Source organism: Hyla sarda, unplaced genomic scaffold (genome assembly GCF_029499605.1).
Source record: "Hyla sarda isolate aHylSar1 unplaced genomic scaffold, aHylSar1.hap1 scaffold_1321, whole genome shotgun sequence".
Taxonomy (NCBI): domain Eukaryota; kingdom Metazoa; phylum Chordata; class Amphibia; order Anura; family Hylidae; genus Hyla; species Hyla sarda.
The window spans coordinates 53,074-72,213 of record NW_026607946.1 but is presented as its reverse complement, the minus strand read 5'-3'; the positions used below and the strand labels follow the sequence as shown (position 1 = coordinate 72,213).

Below are 19,140 nucleotides of genomic sequence, written 5' to 3'. Positions count from 1 at the left end.
GCCTCATGGCGGATTTCCCATCCATCAATGGATGGTAAATTTTGTTTTTATCATTCACTGACCACAGATACCAATGCATGGTCAAGCAACAGCAATGACACACCCTTGTGTATAGGCATGAGACCCTCACGTCATTTAACAGGATTCAGCACCACCCACAAGACAGCTACCTGTCATGTCATGTCAAACCTGCACAGGTGTGCTAGATTATTATTATTTAGTTTTATTTTATTTTTTTACACCAATCAGTGTGCAAACATGGTCATTAAAACGCTAAATGAATAGACGTTCATAAACCAGTCAGTGCAACTCATCATTTTGGTCTCCAATTCTCAAACTCAAATTCTCACCCACGGAGGATTAAATGAGAATCTTTCTTGTTTAACACTGGAATGGGGTGGTGCACTGTTCACTACCCGAATATACTGCCACATCGGGTCAATGCATAGGGCGACAGAAGCAAGCTTCCAAATCAGCTCCCTTTCTCAAAAATCCATTTAATTTATGGTCCCCAGATAGGGAACGTATGTATCAGTATGTGCTCACAAGTCACCCAAGTGCAAATATTCACACAAAAAAAAACGTGCCTCAGGATGCGATCTGTCGCAAGATCCTTTCTTTTTTTACACTTGATCTAAGCCAAAAGGCCTAGAGGGGATAACCGGGAAAGGGGTGGACCCAACCATGTCCCCTTCATGAGCACTCACATTACTCATAGGAATGGAAGGAAGGCTGGCAGCCAACCAGCCTCCCATACACTCTCTGGGTGGGTGGCAGTCAGCCACCCATACATACATACAGCACAGGCTAAACCCACATCATCACTTAAAAAAAGGACAGGCGACCATTGCACTCTGATGGAGCATTTAGCAATGCAATCCATAGCCTGGCTTTTGCCTGAACCCCCATCACTCCTCCTCTTGCATATAAGACAATATTTCAGATCTGCATATGAAAACAACACGCCTACCTTTGTTGCACATAGCTGCCTGCCTGTCTCTAGTTACCCCACTGGCTGTAGCTGCGTCCCTTCCGACATGGAATAACACCAACTGTAACGATAAACTGAAAATTAACAGTATAAACCTGCATCATTTTGGACTCTGGTATTTGCTGAATCCGGGTGACCTGACAATCGATGGTGGTGCCGCTGGTGATTCTGGCCTTCTTGGAATCTGTTGGGCCTATGTGTTAGCTCACACATCACTTGGGTATCCATGGTAACTACCACAACATGGTCATCTGCAGTTTACATCTAGCCCGTGGCATTGAATGGCATTTTAAAAGTGCTAAGGGTCCTGGTGCAATAATCCTCCCATGAGGATCAGCCTCAACGGCTTTGTAGATTGCACTCATGTCAGCAACTCCATATACATTTTTTTTTCTTCATGCTTCTTTCTTCATCCTTTTTTCTTTCTGTCATTCAGACTTTCATTCATTCGATCTCTCTCACTCACTTGCTTTAACTCATTTGTTCTCACTCACTCACTCACTCACTCACTCAATCACTCACTCACTCATTCACTCTCACTCACTCTCACTCTCTCACTCACTCGCTCACTAAGTCAGTCTCTCTCTCTCTCTCTCTCTTTTTCTTTTTATATATATTTTTTTCCGTCTTCTTCTTCTTCTTCTTCTTCTTCTTCTTCTTCTTCTTCAGACCCTGTCATAGCACTAATGCCTTTCCAATACCACCAGCAGATGGAGACACTCCATTGCAACATTGGTTGTGAGCAGCAGTTTCTAAAAACAAATGCCTCATGGCGGATTTCCCATCCATCAATGGATGGTAAATTTTGTTTTTATCATTCACTGACCACAGATACCAATGCATGGTCAAGCAACAGCAATGACACACCCTTGTGTATAGGCATGAGACCCTCACGTCATTTAACAGGATTCAGCACCACCCACAAGACAGCTACCTGTCATGTCATGTCAAACCTGCACAGGTGTGCTAGATTATTATTATTTAGTTTTATTTTATTTTTTTACACCAATCAGTGTGCAAACATGGTCATTAAAATGCTAAATGAATAGACGTTCATAAACCAGTCAGTGCAACTCATCATTTTGGTCTCCAATTCTCAAACTCAAATTCTCACCCACGGAGGATTAAATGAGAATCTTTCTTGTTTAACACTGGAATGGGGTGGTGCACTGTTCACTACCCGAATATACTGCCACATCGGGTCAATGCATAGGGCGACAGAAGCAAGCTTCCAAATCAGCTCCCTTTCTCAAAAATCCATTTAATTTATGGTCCCCAGATAGGGAACGTATGTATCAGTATGTGCTCACAAGTCACCCAAGTGCAAGTATTCACACAAAAAAAAAACGTGCCTCAGGATGCGATCTGTCGCAAGATCCTTTCTTTTTTTACACTTGATCTAAGCCAAAAGGCCTAGAGGGGATAACCGGGAAAGGGGTGGACCCAACCATGTCCCCTTCATGAGCACTCACATTACTCATAGGAATGGAAGGAAGGCTGGCAGACAACCAGCCTCCCATACACTCTCTGGGTGGGTGGCAGTCAGCCACCCATACATACATACAGCACAGGCTAAACCCACATCATCACTTAAAAAAAGGACAGGCGACCATTGCACTCTGATGGAGCATTTAGCAATGCAATCCATAGCCTGGCTTTTGCCTGAACCCCCATCACTCCTCCTCTTGCATATAAGACAATATTTCAGATCTGCATATGAAAACAACACGCCTACCTTTGTTGCACATAGCTGCCTGCCTGTCTCTAGTTACCCCACTGGCTGTAGCTGCGTCCCTTCCGACATGGAATAACACCAACTGTAACGATAAACTGAAAATTAACAGTATAAACCTGCATCATTTTGGACTCTGGTATTTGCTGAATCCGGGTGACCTGACAATCGATGGTGGTGCCGCTGGTGATTCTGGCCTTCTTGGAATCTGTTGGGCCTATGTGTTAGCTCACACATCACTTGGGTATCCATGGTAACTACCACAACATGGTCATCTGCAGTTTACATCTAGCCCGTGGCATTGAATGGCATTTTAAAAGTGCTAAGGGTCCTGGTGCAATAATCCTCCCATGAGGATCAGCCTCAACGGCTTTGTAGATTGCACTCATGTCAGCAACTCCATATACATTTTTTTTTCTTCATGCTTCTTTCTTCATCCTTTTTTCTTTCTGTCATTCAGACTTTCATTCATTCGATCTCTCTCACTCACTTGCTTTAACTCATTTGTTCTCACTCACTCACTCACTCACTCACTCAATCACTCACTCACTCATTCACTCTCACTCACTCTCACTCTCTCACTCACTCGCTCACTAAGTCAGTCTCTCTCTCTCTCTCTCTCTTTTTCTTTTTATATATATTTTTTTCCGTCTTCTTCTTCTTCTTCTTCTTCTTCTTCTTCTTCTTCTTCAGACCCTGTCATAGCACTAATGCCTTTCCAATACCACCAGCAGATGGAGACACTCCATTGCAACATTGGTTGTGAGCAGCAGTTTCTAAAAACAAATGCCTCATGGCGGATTTCCCATCCATCAATGGATGGTAAATTTTGTTTTTATCATTCACTGACCACAGATACCAATGCATGGTCAAGCAACAGCAATGACACACCCTTGTGTATAGGCATGAGACCCTCACGTCATTTAACAGGATTCAGCACCACCCACAAGACAGCTACCTGTCATGTCATGTCAAACCTGCACAGGTGTGCTAGATTATTATTATTTAGTTTTATTTTATTTTTTTACACCAATCAGTGTGCAAACATGGTCATTAAAACGCTAAATGAATAGACGTTCATAAACCAGTCAGTGCAACTCATCATTTTGGTCTCCAATTCTCAAACTCAAATTCTCACCCACGGAGGATTAAATGAGAATCTTTCTTGTTTAACACTGGAATGGGGTGGTGCACTGTTCACTACCCGAATATACTGCCACATCGGGTCAATGCATGGGGCGACAGAAGCAAGCTTCCAAATCAGCTCCCTTTCTCAAAAATCCATTTAATTTATGGTCCCCAGATAGGGAACGTATGTATCAGTATGTGCTCACAAGTCACCCAAGTGCAAGTATTCACACAAAAAAAAACGTGCCTCAGGATGCGATCTGTCGCAAGATCCTTTCTTTTTTTACACTTGATCTAAGCCAAAAGGCCTAGAGGGGATAACCGGGAAAGGGGTGGACCCAACCATGTCCCCTTCATGAGCACTCACATTACTCATAGGAATGGAAGGAAGGCTGGCAGCCAACCAGCCTCCCATACACTCTCTGGGTGGGTGGCAGTCAGCCACCCATACATACATACAGCACAGGCTAAACCCACATCATCACTTAAAAAAAGGACAGGCGACCATTGCACTCTGATGGAGCATTTAGCAATGCAATCCATAGCCTGGCTTTTGCCTGAACCCCCATCACTCCTCCTCTTGCATATAAGACAATATTTCAGATCTGCATATGAAAACAACACGCCTACCTTTGTTGCACATAGCTGCCTGCCTGTCTCTAGTTACCCCACTGGCTGTAGCTGCGTCCCTTCCGACATGGAATAACACCAACTGTAACGATAAACTGAAAATTAACAGTATAAACCTGCATCATTTTGGACTCTGGTATTTGCTGAATCCGGGTGACCTGACAATCGATGGTGGTGCCGCTGGTGATTCTGGCCTTCTTGGAATCTGTTGGGCCTATGTGTTAGCTCACACATCACTTGGGTATCCATGGTAACTACCACAACATGGTCATCTGCAGTTTACATCTAGCCCGTGGCATTGAATGGCATTTTAAAAGTGCTAAGGGTCCTGGTGCAATAATCCTCCCATGAGGATCAGCCTCAACGGCTTTGTAGATTGCACTCATGTCAGCAACTCCATATACATTTTTTTTTCTTCATGCTTCTTTCTTCATCCTTTTTTCTTTCTGTCATTCAGACTTTCATTCATTCGATCTCTCTCACTCACTTGCTTTAACTCATTTGTTCTCACTCACTCACTCACTCAATCACTCACTCACTCATTCACTCTCACTCACTCTCACTCTCTCACTCACTCGCTCACTAAGTCAGTCTCTCTCTCTCTCTCTCTCTTTTTCTTTTTATATATATTTTTTTCCGTCTTCTTCTTCTTCTTCTTCTTCTTCTTCTTCAGACCCTGTCATAGCACTAATGCCTTTCCAATACCACCAGCAGATGGAGACACTCCATTGCAACATTGGTTGTGAGCAGCAGTTTCTAAAAACAAATGCCTCATGGCGGATTTCCCATCCATCAATGGATGGTAAATTTTGTTTTTATCATTCACTGACCACAGATACCAATGCATGGTCAAGCAACAGCAATGACACACCCTTGTGTATAGGCATGAGACCCTCACGTCATTTAACAGGATTCAGCACCACCCACAAGACAGCTACCTGTCATGTCATGTCAAACCTGCACAGGTGTGCTAGATTATTATTATTTAGTTTTATTTTATTTTTTTACACCAATCAGTGTGCAAACATGGTCATTAAAACGCTAAATGAATAGACGTTCATAAACCAGTCAGTGCAACTCATCATTTTGGTCTCCAATTCTCAAACTCAAATTCTCACCCACGGAGGATTAAATGAGAATCTTTCTTGTTTAACACTGGAATGGGGTGGTGCACTGTTCACTACCCGAATATACTGCCACATCGGGTCAATGCATAGGGCGACAGAAGCAAGCTTCCAAATCAGCTCCCTTTCTCAAAAATCCATTTAATTTATGGTCCCCAGATAGGGAACGTATGTATCAGTATGTGCTCACAAGTCACCCAAGTGCAAGTATTCACACAAAAAAAAACGTGCCTCAGGATGCGATCTGTCGCAAGATCCTTTCTTTTTTTACACTTGATCTAAGCCAAAAGGCCTAGAGGGGATAACCGGGAAAGGGGTGGACCCAACCATGTCCCCTTCATGAGCACTCACATTACTCATAGGAATGGAAGGAAGGCTGGCAGCCAACCAGCCTCCCATACACTCTCTGGGTGGGTGGCAGTCAGCCACCCATACATACATACAGCACAGGCTAAACCCACATCATCACTTAAAAAAAGGACAGGCGACCATTGCACTCTGATGGAGCATTTAGCAATGCAATCCATAGCCTGGCTTTTGCCTGAACCCCCATCACTCCTCCTCTTGCATATAAGACAATATTTCAGATCTGCATATGAAAACAACACGCCTACCTTTGTTGCACATAGCTGCCTGCCTGTCTCTAGTTACCCCACTGGCTGTAGCTGCGTCCCTTCCGACATGGAATAACACCAACTGTAACGATAAACTGAAAATTAACAGTATAAACCTGCATCATTTTGGACTCTGGTATTTGCTGAATCCGGGTGACCTGACAATCGATGGTGGTGCCGCTGGTGATTCTGGCCTTCTTGGAATCTGTTGGGCCTATGTGTTAGCTCACACATCACTTGGGTATCCATGGTAACTACCACAACATGGTCATCTGCAGTTTACATCTAGCCCGTGGCATTGAATGGCATTTTAAAAGTGCTAAGGGTCCTGGTGCAATAATCCTCCCATGAGGATCAGCCTCAACGGCTTTGTAGATTGCACTCATGTCAGCAACTCCATATACATTTTTTTTTCTTCATGCTTCTTTCTTCATCCTTTTTTCTTTCTGTCATTCAGACTTTCATTCATTCGATCTCTCTCACTCACTTGCTTTAACTCATTTGTTCTCACTCACTCACTCACTCACTCACTCAATCACTCACTCACTCATTCACTCTCACTCACTCTCACTCTCTCACTCACTCGCTCACTAAGTCAGTCTCTCTCTCTCTCTCTCTCTTTTTCTTTTTATATATATTTTTTTCCGTCTTCTTCTTCTTCTTCTTCTTCTTCTTCTTCTTCTTCAGACCCTGTCATAGCACTAATGCCTTTCCAATACCACCAGCAGATGGAGACACTCCATTGCAACATTGGTTGTGAGCAGCAGTTTCTAAAAACAAATGCCTCATGGCGGATTTCCCATCCATCAATGGATGGTAAATTTTGTTTTTATCATTCACTGACCACAGATACCAATGCATGGTCAAGCAACAGCAATGACACACCCTTGTGTATAGGCATGAGACCCTCACGTCATTTAACAGGATTCAGCACCACCCACAAGACAGCTACCTGTCATGTCATGTCAAACCTGCACAGGTGTGCTAGATTATTATTATTTAGTTTTATTTTATTTTTTTACACCAATCAGTGTGCAAACATGGTCATTAAAACGCTAAATGAATAGACGTTCATAAACCAGTCAGTGCAACTCATCATTTTGGTCTCCAATTCTCAAACTCAAATTCTCACCCACGGAGGATTAAATGAGAATCTTTCTTGTTTAACACTGGAATGGGGTGGTGCACTGTTCACTACCCGAATATACTGCCACATCGGGTCAATGCATAGGGCGACAGAAGCAAGCTTCCAAATCAGCTCCCTTTCTCAAAAATCCATTTAATTTATGGTCCCCAGATAGGGAACGTATGTATCAGTATGTGCTCACAAGTCACCCAAGTGCAAGTATTCACACAAAAAAAAACGTGCCTCAGGATGCGATCTGTCGCAAGATCCTTTCTTTTTTTACACTTGATCTAAGCCAAAAGGCCTAGAGGGGATAACCGGGAAAGGGGTGGACCCAACCATGTCCCCTTCATGAGCACTCACATTACTCATAGGAATGGAAGGAAGGCTGGCAGCCAACCAGCCTCCCATACACTCTCTGGGTGGGTGGCAGTCAGCCACCCATACATACATACAGCACAGGCTAAACCCACATCATCACTTAAAAAAAGGACAGGCGACCATTGCACTCTGATGGAGCATTTAGCAATGCAATCCATAGCCTGGCTTTTGCCTGAACCCCCATCACTCCTCCTCTTGCATATAAGACAATATTTCAGATCTGCATATGAAAACAACACGCCTACCTTTGTTGCACATAGCTGCCTGCCTGTCTCTAGTTACCCCACTGGCTGTAGCTGCGTCCCTTCCGACATGGAATAACACCAACTGTAACGATAAACTGAAAATTAACAGTATAAACCTGCATCATTTTGGACTCTGGTATTTGCTGAATCCGGGTGACCTGACAATCGATGGTGGTGCCGCTGGTGATTCTGGCCTTCTTGGAATCTGTTGGGCCTATGTGTTAGCTCACACATCACTTGGGTATCCATGGTAACTACCACAACATGGTCATCTGCAGTTTACATCTAGCCCGTGGCATTGAATGGCATTTTAAAAGTGCTAAGGGTCCTGGTGCAATAATCCTCCCATGAGGATCAGCCTCAACGGCTTTGTAGATTGCACTCATGTCAGCAACTCCATATACATTTTTTTTTCTTCATGCTTCTTTCTTCATCCTTTTTTCTTTCTGTCATTCAGACTTTCATTCATTCGATCTCTCTCACTCACTTGCTTTAACTCATTTGTTCTCACTCACTCACTCACTCACTCAATCACTCACTCACTCATTCACTCTCACTCACTCTCACTCTCTCACTCACTCGCTCACTAAGTCAGTCTCTCTCTCTCTCTCTCTCTCTTTTTCTTTTTATATATATTTTTTTCCGTCTTCTTCTTCTTCTTCTTCTTCTTCTTCTTCTTCTTCTTCAGACCCTGTCATAGCACTAATGCCTTTCCAATACCACCAGCAGATGGAGACACTCCATTGCAACATTGGTTGTGAGCAGCAGTTTCTAAAAACAAATGCCTCATGGCGGATTTCCCATCCATCAATGGATGGTAAATTTTGTTTTTATCATTCACTGACCACAGATACCAATGCATGGTCAAGCAACAGCAATGACACACCCTTGTGTATAGGCATGAGACCCTCACGTCATTTAACAGGATTCAGCACCACCCACAAGACAGCTACCTGTCATGTCATGTCAAACCTGCACAGGTGTGCTAGATTATTATTATTTAGTTTTATTTTATTTTTTTACACCAATCAGTGTGCAAACATGGTCATTAAAACGCTAAATGAATAGACGTTCATAAACCAGTCAGTGCAACTCATCATTTTGGTCTCCAATTCTCAAACTCAAATTCTCACCCACGGAGGATTAAATGAGAATCTTTCTTGTTTAACACTGGAATGGGGTGGTGCACTGTTCACTACCCGAATATACTGCCACATCGGGTCAATGCATAGGGCGACAGAAGCAAGCTTCCAAATCAGCTCCCTTTCTCAAAAATCCATTTAATTTATGGTCCCCAGATAGGGAACGTATGTATCAGTATGTGCTCACAAGTCACCCAAGTGCAAGTATTCACACAAAAAAAAACGTGCCTCAGGATGCGATCTGTCGCAAGATCCTTTCTTTTTTTTACACTTGATCTAAGCCAAAAGGCCTAGAGGGGATAACCGGGAAAGGGGTGGACCCAACCATGTCCCCTTCATGAGCACTCACATTACTCATAGGAATGGAAGGAAGGCTGGCAGTCAGCCACCCATACATACATACAGCACAGGCTAAACCCACATCATCACTTAAAAAAAGGACAGGCGACCATTGCACTCTGATGGAGCATTTAGCAATGCAATCCATAGCCTGGCTTTTGCCTGAACCCCCATCACTCCTCCTCTTGCATATAAGACAATATTTCAGATCTGCATATGAAAACAACACGCCTACCTTTGTTGCACATAGCTAGCTGCCTGCCTGTCTCTAGTTACCCCACTGGCTGTAGCTGCGTCCCTTCCGACATGGAATAACACCAACTGTAACGATAAACTGAAAATTAACAGTATAAACCTGCATCATTTTGGACTCTGGTATTTGCTGAATCCGGGTGACCTGACAATCGATGGTGGTGCCGCTGGTGATTCTGGCCTTCTTGGAATCTGTTGGGCCTATGTGTTAGCTCACACATCACTTGGGTATCCATGGTAACTACCACAACATGGTCATCTGCAGTTTACATCTAGCCCGTGGCATTGAATGGCATTTTAAAAGTGCTAAGGGTCCTGGTGCAATAATCCTCCCATGAGGATCAGCCTCAACGGCTTTGTAGATTGCACTCATGTCAGCAACTCCATATACATTTTTTTTTCTTCATGCTTCTTTCTTCATCCTTTTTTCTTTCTGTCATTCAGACTTTCATTCATTCGATCTCTCTCACTCACTTGCTTTAACTCATTTGTTCTCACTCACTCACTCACTCAATCACTCACTCACTCATTCACTCTCACTCACTCTCACTCTCTCACTCACTCGCTCACTAAGTCAGTCTCTCTCTCTCTCTCTCTCTTTTTCTTTTTATATATATTTTTTTCCGTCTTCTTCTTCTTCTTCTTCTTCTTCTTCTTCAGACCCTGTCATAGCACTAATGCCTTTCCAATACCACCAGCAGATGGAGACACTCCATTGCAACATTGGTTGTGAGCAGCAGTTTCTAAAAACAAATGCCTCATGGCGGATTTCCCATCCATCAATGGATGGTAAATTTTGTTTTTATCATTCACTGACCACAGATACCAATGCATGGTCAAGCAACAGCAATGACACACCCTTGTGTATAGGCATGAGACCCTCACGTCATTTAACAGGATTCAGCACCACCCACAAGACAGCTACCTGTCATGTCATGTCAAACCTGCACAGGTGTGCTAGATTATTATTATTTAGTTTTATTTTATTTTTTTACACCAATCAGTGTGCAAACATGGTCATTAAAACGCTAAATGAATAGACGTTCATAAACCAGTCAGTGCAACTCATCATTTTGGTCTCCAATTCTCAAACTCAAATTCTCACCCACGGAGGATTAAATGAGAATCTTTCTTGTTTAACACTGGAATGGGGTGGTGCACTGTTCACTACCCGAATATACTGCCACATCGGGTCAATGCATAGGGCGACAGAAGCAAGCTTCCAAATCAGCTCCCTTTCTCAAAAATCCATTTAATTTATGGTCCCCAGATAGGGAACGTATGTATCAGTATGTGCTCACAAGTCACCCAAGTGCAAGTATTCACACAAAAAAAAACGTGCCTCAGGATGCGATCTGTCGCAAGATCCTTTCTTTTTTTACACTTGATCTAAGCCAAAAGGCCTAGAGGGGATAACCGGGAAAGGGGTGGACCCAACCATGTCCCCTTCATGAGCACTCACATTACTCATAGGAATGGAAGGAAGGCTGGCAGCCAACCAGCCTCCCATACACTCTCTGGGTGGGTGGCAGTCAGCCACCCATACATACATACAGCACAGGCTAAACCCACATCATCACTTAAAAAAAGGACAGGCGACCATTGCACTCTGATGGAGCATTTAGCAATGCAATCCATAGCCTGGCTTTTGCCTGAACCCCCATCACTCCTCCTCTTGCATATAAGACAATATTTCAGATCTGCATATGAAAACAACACGCCTACCTTTGTTGCACATAGCTGCCTGCCTGTCTCTAGTTACCCCACTGGCTGTAGCTGCGTCCCTTCCGACATGGAATAACACCAACTGTAACGATAAACTGAAAATTAACAGTATAAACCTGCATCATTTTGGACTCTGGTATTTGCTGAATCCGGGTGACCTGACAATCGATGGTGGTGCCGCTGGTGATTCTGGCCTTCTTGGAATCTGTTGGGCCTATGTGTTAGCTCACACATCACTTGGGTATCCATGGTAACTACCACAACATGGTCATCTGCAGTTTACATCTAGCCCGTGGCATTGAATGGCATTTTAAAAGTGCTAAGGGTCCTGGTGCAATAATCCTCCCATGAGGATCAGCCTCAACGGCTTTGTAGATTGCACTCATGTCAGCAACTCCATATACATTTTTTTTTCTTCATGCTTCTTTCTTCATCCTTTTTTCTTTCTGTCATTCAGACTTTCATTCATTCGATCTCTCTCACTCACTTGCTTTAACTCATTTGTTCTCACTCACTCACTCACTCAATCACTCACTCACTCATTCACTCTCACTCACTCTCACTCTCTCACTCACTCGCTCACTAAGTCAGTCTCTCTCTCTCTCTCTCTCTTTTTCTTTTTATATATATTTTTTTCCGTCTTCTTCTTCTTCTTCTTCTTCTTCAGACCCTGTCATAGCACTAATGCCTTTCCAATACCACCAGCAGATGGAGACACTCCATTGCAACATTGGTTGTGAGCAGCAGTTTCTAAAAACAAATGCCTCATGGCGGATTTCCCATCCATCAATGGATGGTAAATTTTGTTTTTATCATTCACTGACCACAGATACCAATGCATGGTCAAGCAACAGCAATGACACACCCTTGTGTATAGGCATGAGACCCTCACGTCATTTAACAGGATTCAGCACCACCCACAAGACAGCTACCTGTCATGTCATGTCAAACCTGCACAGGTGTGCTAGATTATTATTATTTAGTTTTATTTTATTTTTTTACACCAATCAGTGTGCAAACATGGTCATTAAAACGCTAAATGAATAGACGTTCATAAACCAGTCAGTGCAACTCATCATTTTGGTCTCCAATTCTCAAACTCAAATTCTCACCCACGGAGGATTAAATGAGAATCTTTCTTGTTTAACACTGGAATGGGGTGGTGCACTGTTCACTACCCGAATATACTGCCACATCGGGTCAATGCATAGGGCGACAGAAGCAAGCTTCCAAATCAGCTCCCTTTCTCAAAAATCCATTTAATTTATGGTCCCCAGATAGGGAACGTATGTATCAGTATGTGCTCACAAGTCACCCAAGTGCAAGTATTCACACAAAAAAAACGTGCCTCAGGATGCGATCTGTCGCAAGATCCTTTCTTTTTTTACACTTGATCTAAGCCAAAAGGCCTAGAGGGGATAACCGGGAAAGGGGTGGACCCAACCATGTCCCCTTCATGAGCACTCACATTACTCATAGGAATGGAAGGAAGGCTGGCAGCCAACCAGCCTCCCATACACTCTCTGGGTGGGTGGCAGTCAGCCACCCATACATACATACAGCACAGGCTAAACCCACATCATCACTTAAAAAAAGGACAGGCGACCATTGCACTCTGATGGAGCATTTAGCAATGCAATCCATAGCCTGGCTTTTGCCTGAACCCCCATCACTCCTCCTCTTGCATATAAGACAATATTTCAGATCTGCATATGAAAACAACACGCCTACCTTTGTTGCACATAGCTGCCTGCCTGTCTCTAGTTACCCCACTGGCTGTAGCTGCGTCCCTTCCGACATGGAATAACACCAACTGTAACGATAAACTGAAAATTAACAGTATAAACCTGCATCATTTTGGACTCTGGTATTTGCTGAATCCGGGTGACCTGACAATCGATGGTGGTGCCGCTGGTGATTCTGGCCTTCTTGGAATCTGTTGGGCCTATGTGTTAGCTCACACATCACTTGGGTATCCATGGTAACTACCACAACATGGTCATCTGCAGTTTACATCTAGCCCGTGGCATTGAATGGCATTTTAAAAGTGCTAAGGGTCCTGGTGCAATAATCCTCCCATGAGGATCAGCCTCAACGGCTTTGTAGATTGCACTCATGTCAGCAACTCCATATACATTTTTTTTCTTCATGCTTCTTTCTTCATCCTTTTTTCTTTCTGTCATTCAGACTTTCATTCATTCGATCTCTCTCACTCACTTGCTTTAACTCATTTGTTCTCACTCACTCACTCACTCACTCAATCACTCACTCACTCATTCACTCTCACTCACTCTCACTCTCTCACTCACTCGCTCACTAAGTCAGTCTCTCTCTCTCTCTCTCTCTCTCTTTTTCTTTTTATATATATTTTTTTCCGTCTTCTTCTTCTTCTTCTTCTTCTTCTTCTTCTTCTTCTTCTTCTTCTTCAGACCCTGTCATAGCACTAATGCCTTTCCAATACCACCAGCAGATGGAGACACTCCATTGCAACATTGGTTGTGAGCAGCAGTTTCTAAAAACAAATGCCTCATGGCGGATTTCCCATCCATCAATGGATGGTAAATTTTGTTTTTATCATTCACTGACCACAGATACCAATGCATGGTCAAGCAACAGCAATGACACACCCTTGTGTATAGGCATGAGACCCTCACGTCATTTAACAGGATTCAGCACCACCCACAAGACAGCTACCTGTCATGTCATGTCAAACCTGCACAGGTGTGCTAGATTATTATTATTTAGTTTTATTTTATTTTTTTACACCAATCAGTGTGCAAACATGGTCATTAAAACGCTAAATGAATAGACGTTCATAAACCAGTCAGTGCAACTCATCATTTTGGTCTCCAATTCTCAAACTCAAATTCTCACCCACGGAGGATTAAATGAGAATCTTTCTTGTTTAACACTGGAATGGGGTGGTGCACTGTTCACTACCCGAATATACTGCCACATCGGGTCAATGCATAGGGCGACAGAAGCAAGCTTCCAAATCAGCTCCCTTTCTCAAAAATCCATTTAATTTATGGTCCCCAGATAGGGAACGTATGTATCAGTATGTGCTCACAAGTCACCCAAGTGCAAGTATTCACACAAAAAAAAACGTGCCTCAGGATGCGATCTGTCGCAAGATCCTTTCTTTTTTTTACACTTGATCTAAGCCAAAAGGCCTAGAGGGGATAACCGGGAAAGGGGTGGACCCAACCATGTCCCCTTCATGAGCACTCACATTACTCATAGGAATGGAAGGAAGGCTGGCAGTCAGCCACCCATACATACATACAGCACAGGCTAAACCCACATCATCACTTAAAAAAAGGACAGGCGACCATTGCACTCTGATGGAGCATTTAGCAATGCAATCCATAGCCTGGCTTTTGCCTGAACCCCCATCACTCCTCCTCTTGCATATAAGACAATATTTCAGATCTGCATATGAAAACAACACGCCTACCTTTGTTGCACATAGCTGCCTGCCTGTCTCTAGTTACCCCACTGGCTGTAGCTGCGTCCCTTCCGACATGGAATAACACCAACTGTAACGATAAACTGAAAATTAACAGTATAAACCTGCATCATTTTGGACTCTGGTATTTGCTGAATCCGGGTGACCTGACAATCGATGGTGGTGCCGCTGGTGATTCTGGCCTTCTTGGAATCTGTTGGGCCTATGTGTTAGCTCACACATCACTTGGGTATCCATGGTAACTACCACAACATGGTCATCTGCAGTTTACATCTAGCCCGTGGCATTGAATGGCATTTTAAAAGTGCTAAGGGTCCTGGTGCAATAATCCTCCCATGAGGATCAGCCTCAACGGCTTTGTAGATTGCACTCATGTCAGCAACTCCATATACATTTTTTTTTCTTCATGCTTCTTTCTTCATCCTTTTTTCTTTCTGTCATTCAGACTTTCATTCATTCGATCTCTCTCACTCACTTGCTTTAACTCATTTGTTCTCACTCACTCACTCACTCACTCAATCACTCACTCACTCATTCACTCTCACTCACTCTCACTCTCTCACTCACTCGCTCACTAAGTCAGTCTCTCTCTCTCTCTCTTTTTCTTTTTATATATATTTTTTTCCGTCTTCTTCTTCTTCTTCTTCTTCTTCTTCTTCTTCTTCAGACCCTGTCATAGCACTAATGCCTTTCCAATACCACCAGCAGATGGAGACACTCCATTGCAACATTGGTTGTGAGCAGCAGTTTCTAAAAACAAATGCCTCATGGCGGATTTCCCATCCATCAATGGATGGTAAATTTTGTTTTTATCATTCACTGACCACAGATACCAATGCATGGTCAAGCAACAGCAATGACACACCCTTGTGTATAGGCATGAGACCCTCACGTCATTTAACAGGATTCAGCACCACCCACAAGACAGCTACCTGTCATGTCATGTCAAACCTGCACAGGTGTGCTAGATTATTATTATTTAGTTTTATTTTATTTTTTTACACCAATCAGTGTGCAAACATGGTCATTAAAACGCTAAATGAATAGACGTTCATAAACCAGTCAGTGCAACTCATCATTTTGGTCTCCAATTCTCAAACTCAAATTCTCACCCACGGAGGATTAAATGAGAATCTTTCTTGTTTAACACTGGAATGGGGTGGTGCACTGTTCACTACCCGAATATACTGCCACATCGGGTCAATGCATAGGGCGACAGAAGCAAGCTTCCAAATCAGCTCCCTTTCTCAAAAATCCATTTAATTTATGGTCCCCAGATAGGGAACGTATGTATCAGTATGTGCTCACAAGTCACCCAAGTGCAAGTATTCACACAAAAAAAAAACGTGCCTCAGGATGCGATCTGTCGCAAGATCCTTTCTTTTTTTACACTTGATCTAAGCCAAAAGGCCTAGAGGGGATAACCGGGAAAGGGGTGGACCCAACCATGTCCCCTTCATGAGCACTCACATTACTCATAGGAATGGAAGGAAGGCTGGCAGCCAACCAGCCTCCCATACACTCTCTGGGTGGGTGGCAGTCAGCCACCCATACATACATACAGCACAGGCTAAACCCACATCATCACTTAAAAAAAGGACAGGCGACCATTGCACTCTGATGGAGCATTTAGCAATGCAATCCATAGCCTGGCTTTTGCCTGAACCCCCATCACTCCTCCTCTTGCATATAAGACAATATTTCAGATCTGCATATGAAAACAACACGCCTACCTTTGTTGCACATAGCTGCCTGCCTGTCTCTAGTTACCCCACTGGCTGTAGCTGCGTCCCTTCCGACATGGAATAACACCAACTGTAACGATAAACTGAAAATTAACAGTATAAACCTGCATCATTTTGGACTCTGGTATTTGCTGAATCCGGGTGACCTGACAATCGATGGTGGTGCCGCTGGTGATTCTGGCCTTCTTGGAATCTGTTGGGCCTATGTGTTAGCTCACACATCACTTGGGTATCCATGGTAACTACCACAACATGGTCATCTGCAGTTTACATCTAGCCCGTGGCATTGAATGGCATTTTAAAAGTGCTAAGGGTCCTGGTGCAATAATCCTCCCATGAGGATCAGCCTCAACGGCTTTGTAGATTGCACTCATGTCAGCAACTCCATATACATTTTTTTTTCTTCATGCTTCTTTCTTCATCCTTTTTTCTTTCTGTCATTCAGACTTTCATTCATTCGATCTCTCTCACTCACTTGCTTTAACTCATTTGTTCTCACTCACTCACTCACTCACTCAATCACTCACTCACTCATTCACTCTCACTCACTCTCACTCTCTCACTCACTCGCTCACTAAGTCAGTCTCTCTCTCTCTCTCTCTCTTTTTCTTTTTATATATATTTTTTTCCGTCTTCTTCTTCTTCTTCTTCAGACCCTGTCATAGCACTAATGCCTTTCCAATACCACCAGCAGATGGAGACACTCCATTGCAACATTGGTTGTGAGCAGCAGTTTCTAAAAACAAATGCCTCATGGCGGATTTCCCATCCATCAATGGATGGTAAATTTTGTTTTTATCATTCACTGACCACAGATACCAATGCATGGTCAAGCAACAGCAATGACACACCCTTGTGTATAGGCATGAGACCCTCACGTCATTTAACAGGATTCAGCACCACCCACAAGACAGCTACCTGTCATGTCATGTCAAACCTGCACAGGTGTGCTAGATTATTATTATTTAGTTTTATTTTATTTTTTTACACCAATCAGTGTGCAAACATGGTCATTAAAACGCTAAATGAATAGACGTTCATAAACCAGTCAGTGCAACTCATCATTTTGGTCTCCAATTCTCAAACTCAAATTCTCACCCACGGAGGATTAAATGAGAATCTTTCTTGTTTAACACTGGAATGGGGTGGTGCACTGTTCACTACCCGAATATACTGCCACATCGGGTCAATGCATAGGGCGACAGAAGCAAGCTTCCAAATCAGCTCCCTTTCTCAAAAATCCATTTAATTTATGGTCCCCAGATAGGGAACGTATGTATCAGTATGTGCTCACAAGTCACCCAAGTGCAAGTATTCACACAAAAAAAAACGTGCCTCAGGATGCGATCTGTCGCAAGATCCTTTCTTTTTTTACACTTGATCTAAGCCAAAAGGCCTAGAGGGGATAACCGGGAAAGGGGTGGACCCAACCATGTCCCCTTCATGAGCACTCACATTACTCATAGGAATGGAAGGAAGGCTGGCAGCCAACCAGCCTCCCATACACTCTCTGGGTGGGTGGCAGTCAGCCACCCATACATACATACAGCACAGGCTAAACCCACATCATCACTTAAAAAAAGGACAGGCGACCATTGCACTCTGATGGAGCATTTAGCAATGCAATCCATAGCCTGGCTTTTGCCTGAACCCCCATCACTCCTCCTCTTGCATATAAGACAATATTTCAGATCTGCATATGAAAACAACACGCCTACCTTTGTTGCACATAGCTAGCTGCCTGCCTGTCTCTAGTTACCCCACTGGCTGTAGCTGCGTCCCTTCCGACATGGAATAACACCAACTGTAACGATAAACTGAAAATTAACAGTATAAACCTGCATCATTTTGGACTCTGGTATTTGCTGAATCCGGGTGACCTGACAATCGATGGTGGTGCCGCTGGTGATTCTGGCCTTCTTGGAATCTGTTGGGCCTATGTGTTAGCTCACACATCACTTGGGTATCCATGGTAACTACCACAACATGGTCATCTGCAGTTTACATCTAGCCCGTGGCATTGAATGGCATTTTAAAAGTGCTAAGGGTCCTGATGCAATAATCCTCCCATGAGGATCAGCCTCAACGGCTTTGTAGATTGCACTCATGTCAGCAACTCCATATACATTTTTTTTTCTTCATGCTTCTTTCTTCATCCTTTTTTCTTTCTGTCATTCAGACTTTCATTCATTCGATCTCTCTCACTCACTTGCTTTAACTCATTTGTTCTCACTCACTCACTCACTCACTCAATCACTCACTCACTCATTCACTCTCACTCACTCTCACTCTCTCACTCACTCGCTCACTAAGTCAGTCTCTCTCTCTCTCTCTCTCTCTTTTTCTTTTTATATATATTTTTTTCCGTCTTCTTCTTCTTCTTCTTCTTCTTCAGACCCTGTCATAGCACTAATGCCTTTCCAATACCACCAGCAGATGGAGACACTCCATTGCAACATTGGTTGTGAGCAGCAGTTTCTAAAAACAAATGCCTCAT

At 43.3% G+C, this 19,140-nt stretch overlaps 11 pseudogenes; all 11 read right to left on the bottom strand.

Annotated features, from left to right (window-relative positions):
• Nucleotides 1-395: 395 nt before the first annotated feature.
• LOC130305566 (U2 spliceosomal RNA) lies at nucleotides 396-659 on the bottom strand (annotated as a pseudogene).
• A 1,491-nt stretch (nucleotides 660-2,150) lies between these two features.
• Nucleotides 2,151-2,415, bottom strand: LOC130305615 (U2 spliceosomal RNA; annotated as a pseudogene).
• A 1,491-nt stretch (nucleotides 2,416-3,906) lies between these two features.
• LOC130305555 (U2 spliceosomal RNA) lies at nucleotides 3,907-4,170 on the bottom strand (annotated as a pseudogene).
• Nucleotides 4,171-5,644: 1,474 nt separating this feature from the next.
• Nucleotides 5,645-5,908, bottom strand: LOC130305602 (U2 spliceosomal RNA; annotated as a pseudogene).
• Nucleotides 5,909-7,396: 1,488 nt separating this feature from the next.
• LOC130305601 (U2 spliceosomal RNA) lies at nucleotides 7,397-7,660 on the bottom strand (annotated as a pseudogene).
• Nucleotides 7,661-9,149: 1,489 nt separating this feature from the next.
• Nucleotides 9,150-9,414, bottom strand: LOC130305559 (U2 spliceosomal RNA; annotated as a pseudogene).
• A 1,440-nt stretch (nucleotides 9,415-10,854) lies between these two features.
• LOC130305600 (U2 spliceosomal RNA) lies at nucleotides 10,855-11,118 on the bottom strand (annotated as a pseudogene).
• Nucleotides 11,119-12,586: 1,468 nt separating this feature from the next.
• Nucleotides 12,587-12,849, bottom strand: LOC130305599 (U2 spliceosomal RNA; annotated as a pseudogene).
• A 1,499-nt stretch (nucleotides 12,850-14,348) lies between these two features.
• Nucleotides 14,349-14,613, bottom strand: LOC130305557 (U2 spliceosomal RNA; annotated as a pseudogene).
• Nucleotides 14,614-16,055: 1,442 nt separating this feature from the next.
• Nucleotides 16,056-16,320, bottom strand: LOC130305614 (U2 spliceosomal RNA; annotated as a pseudogene).
• Nucleotides 16,321-17,786: 1,466 nt separating this feature from the next.
• On the bottom strand, nucleotides 17,787-18,050 carry LOC130305598 (U2 spliceosomal RNA; annotated as a pseudogene).
• Nucleotides 18,051-19,140: the final 1,090 nt, after the last annotated feature.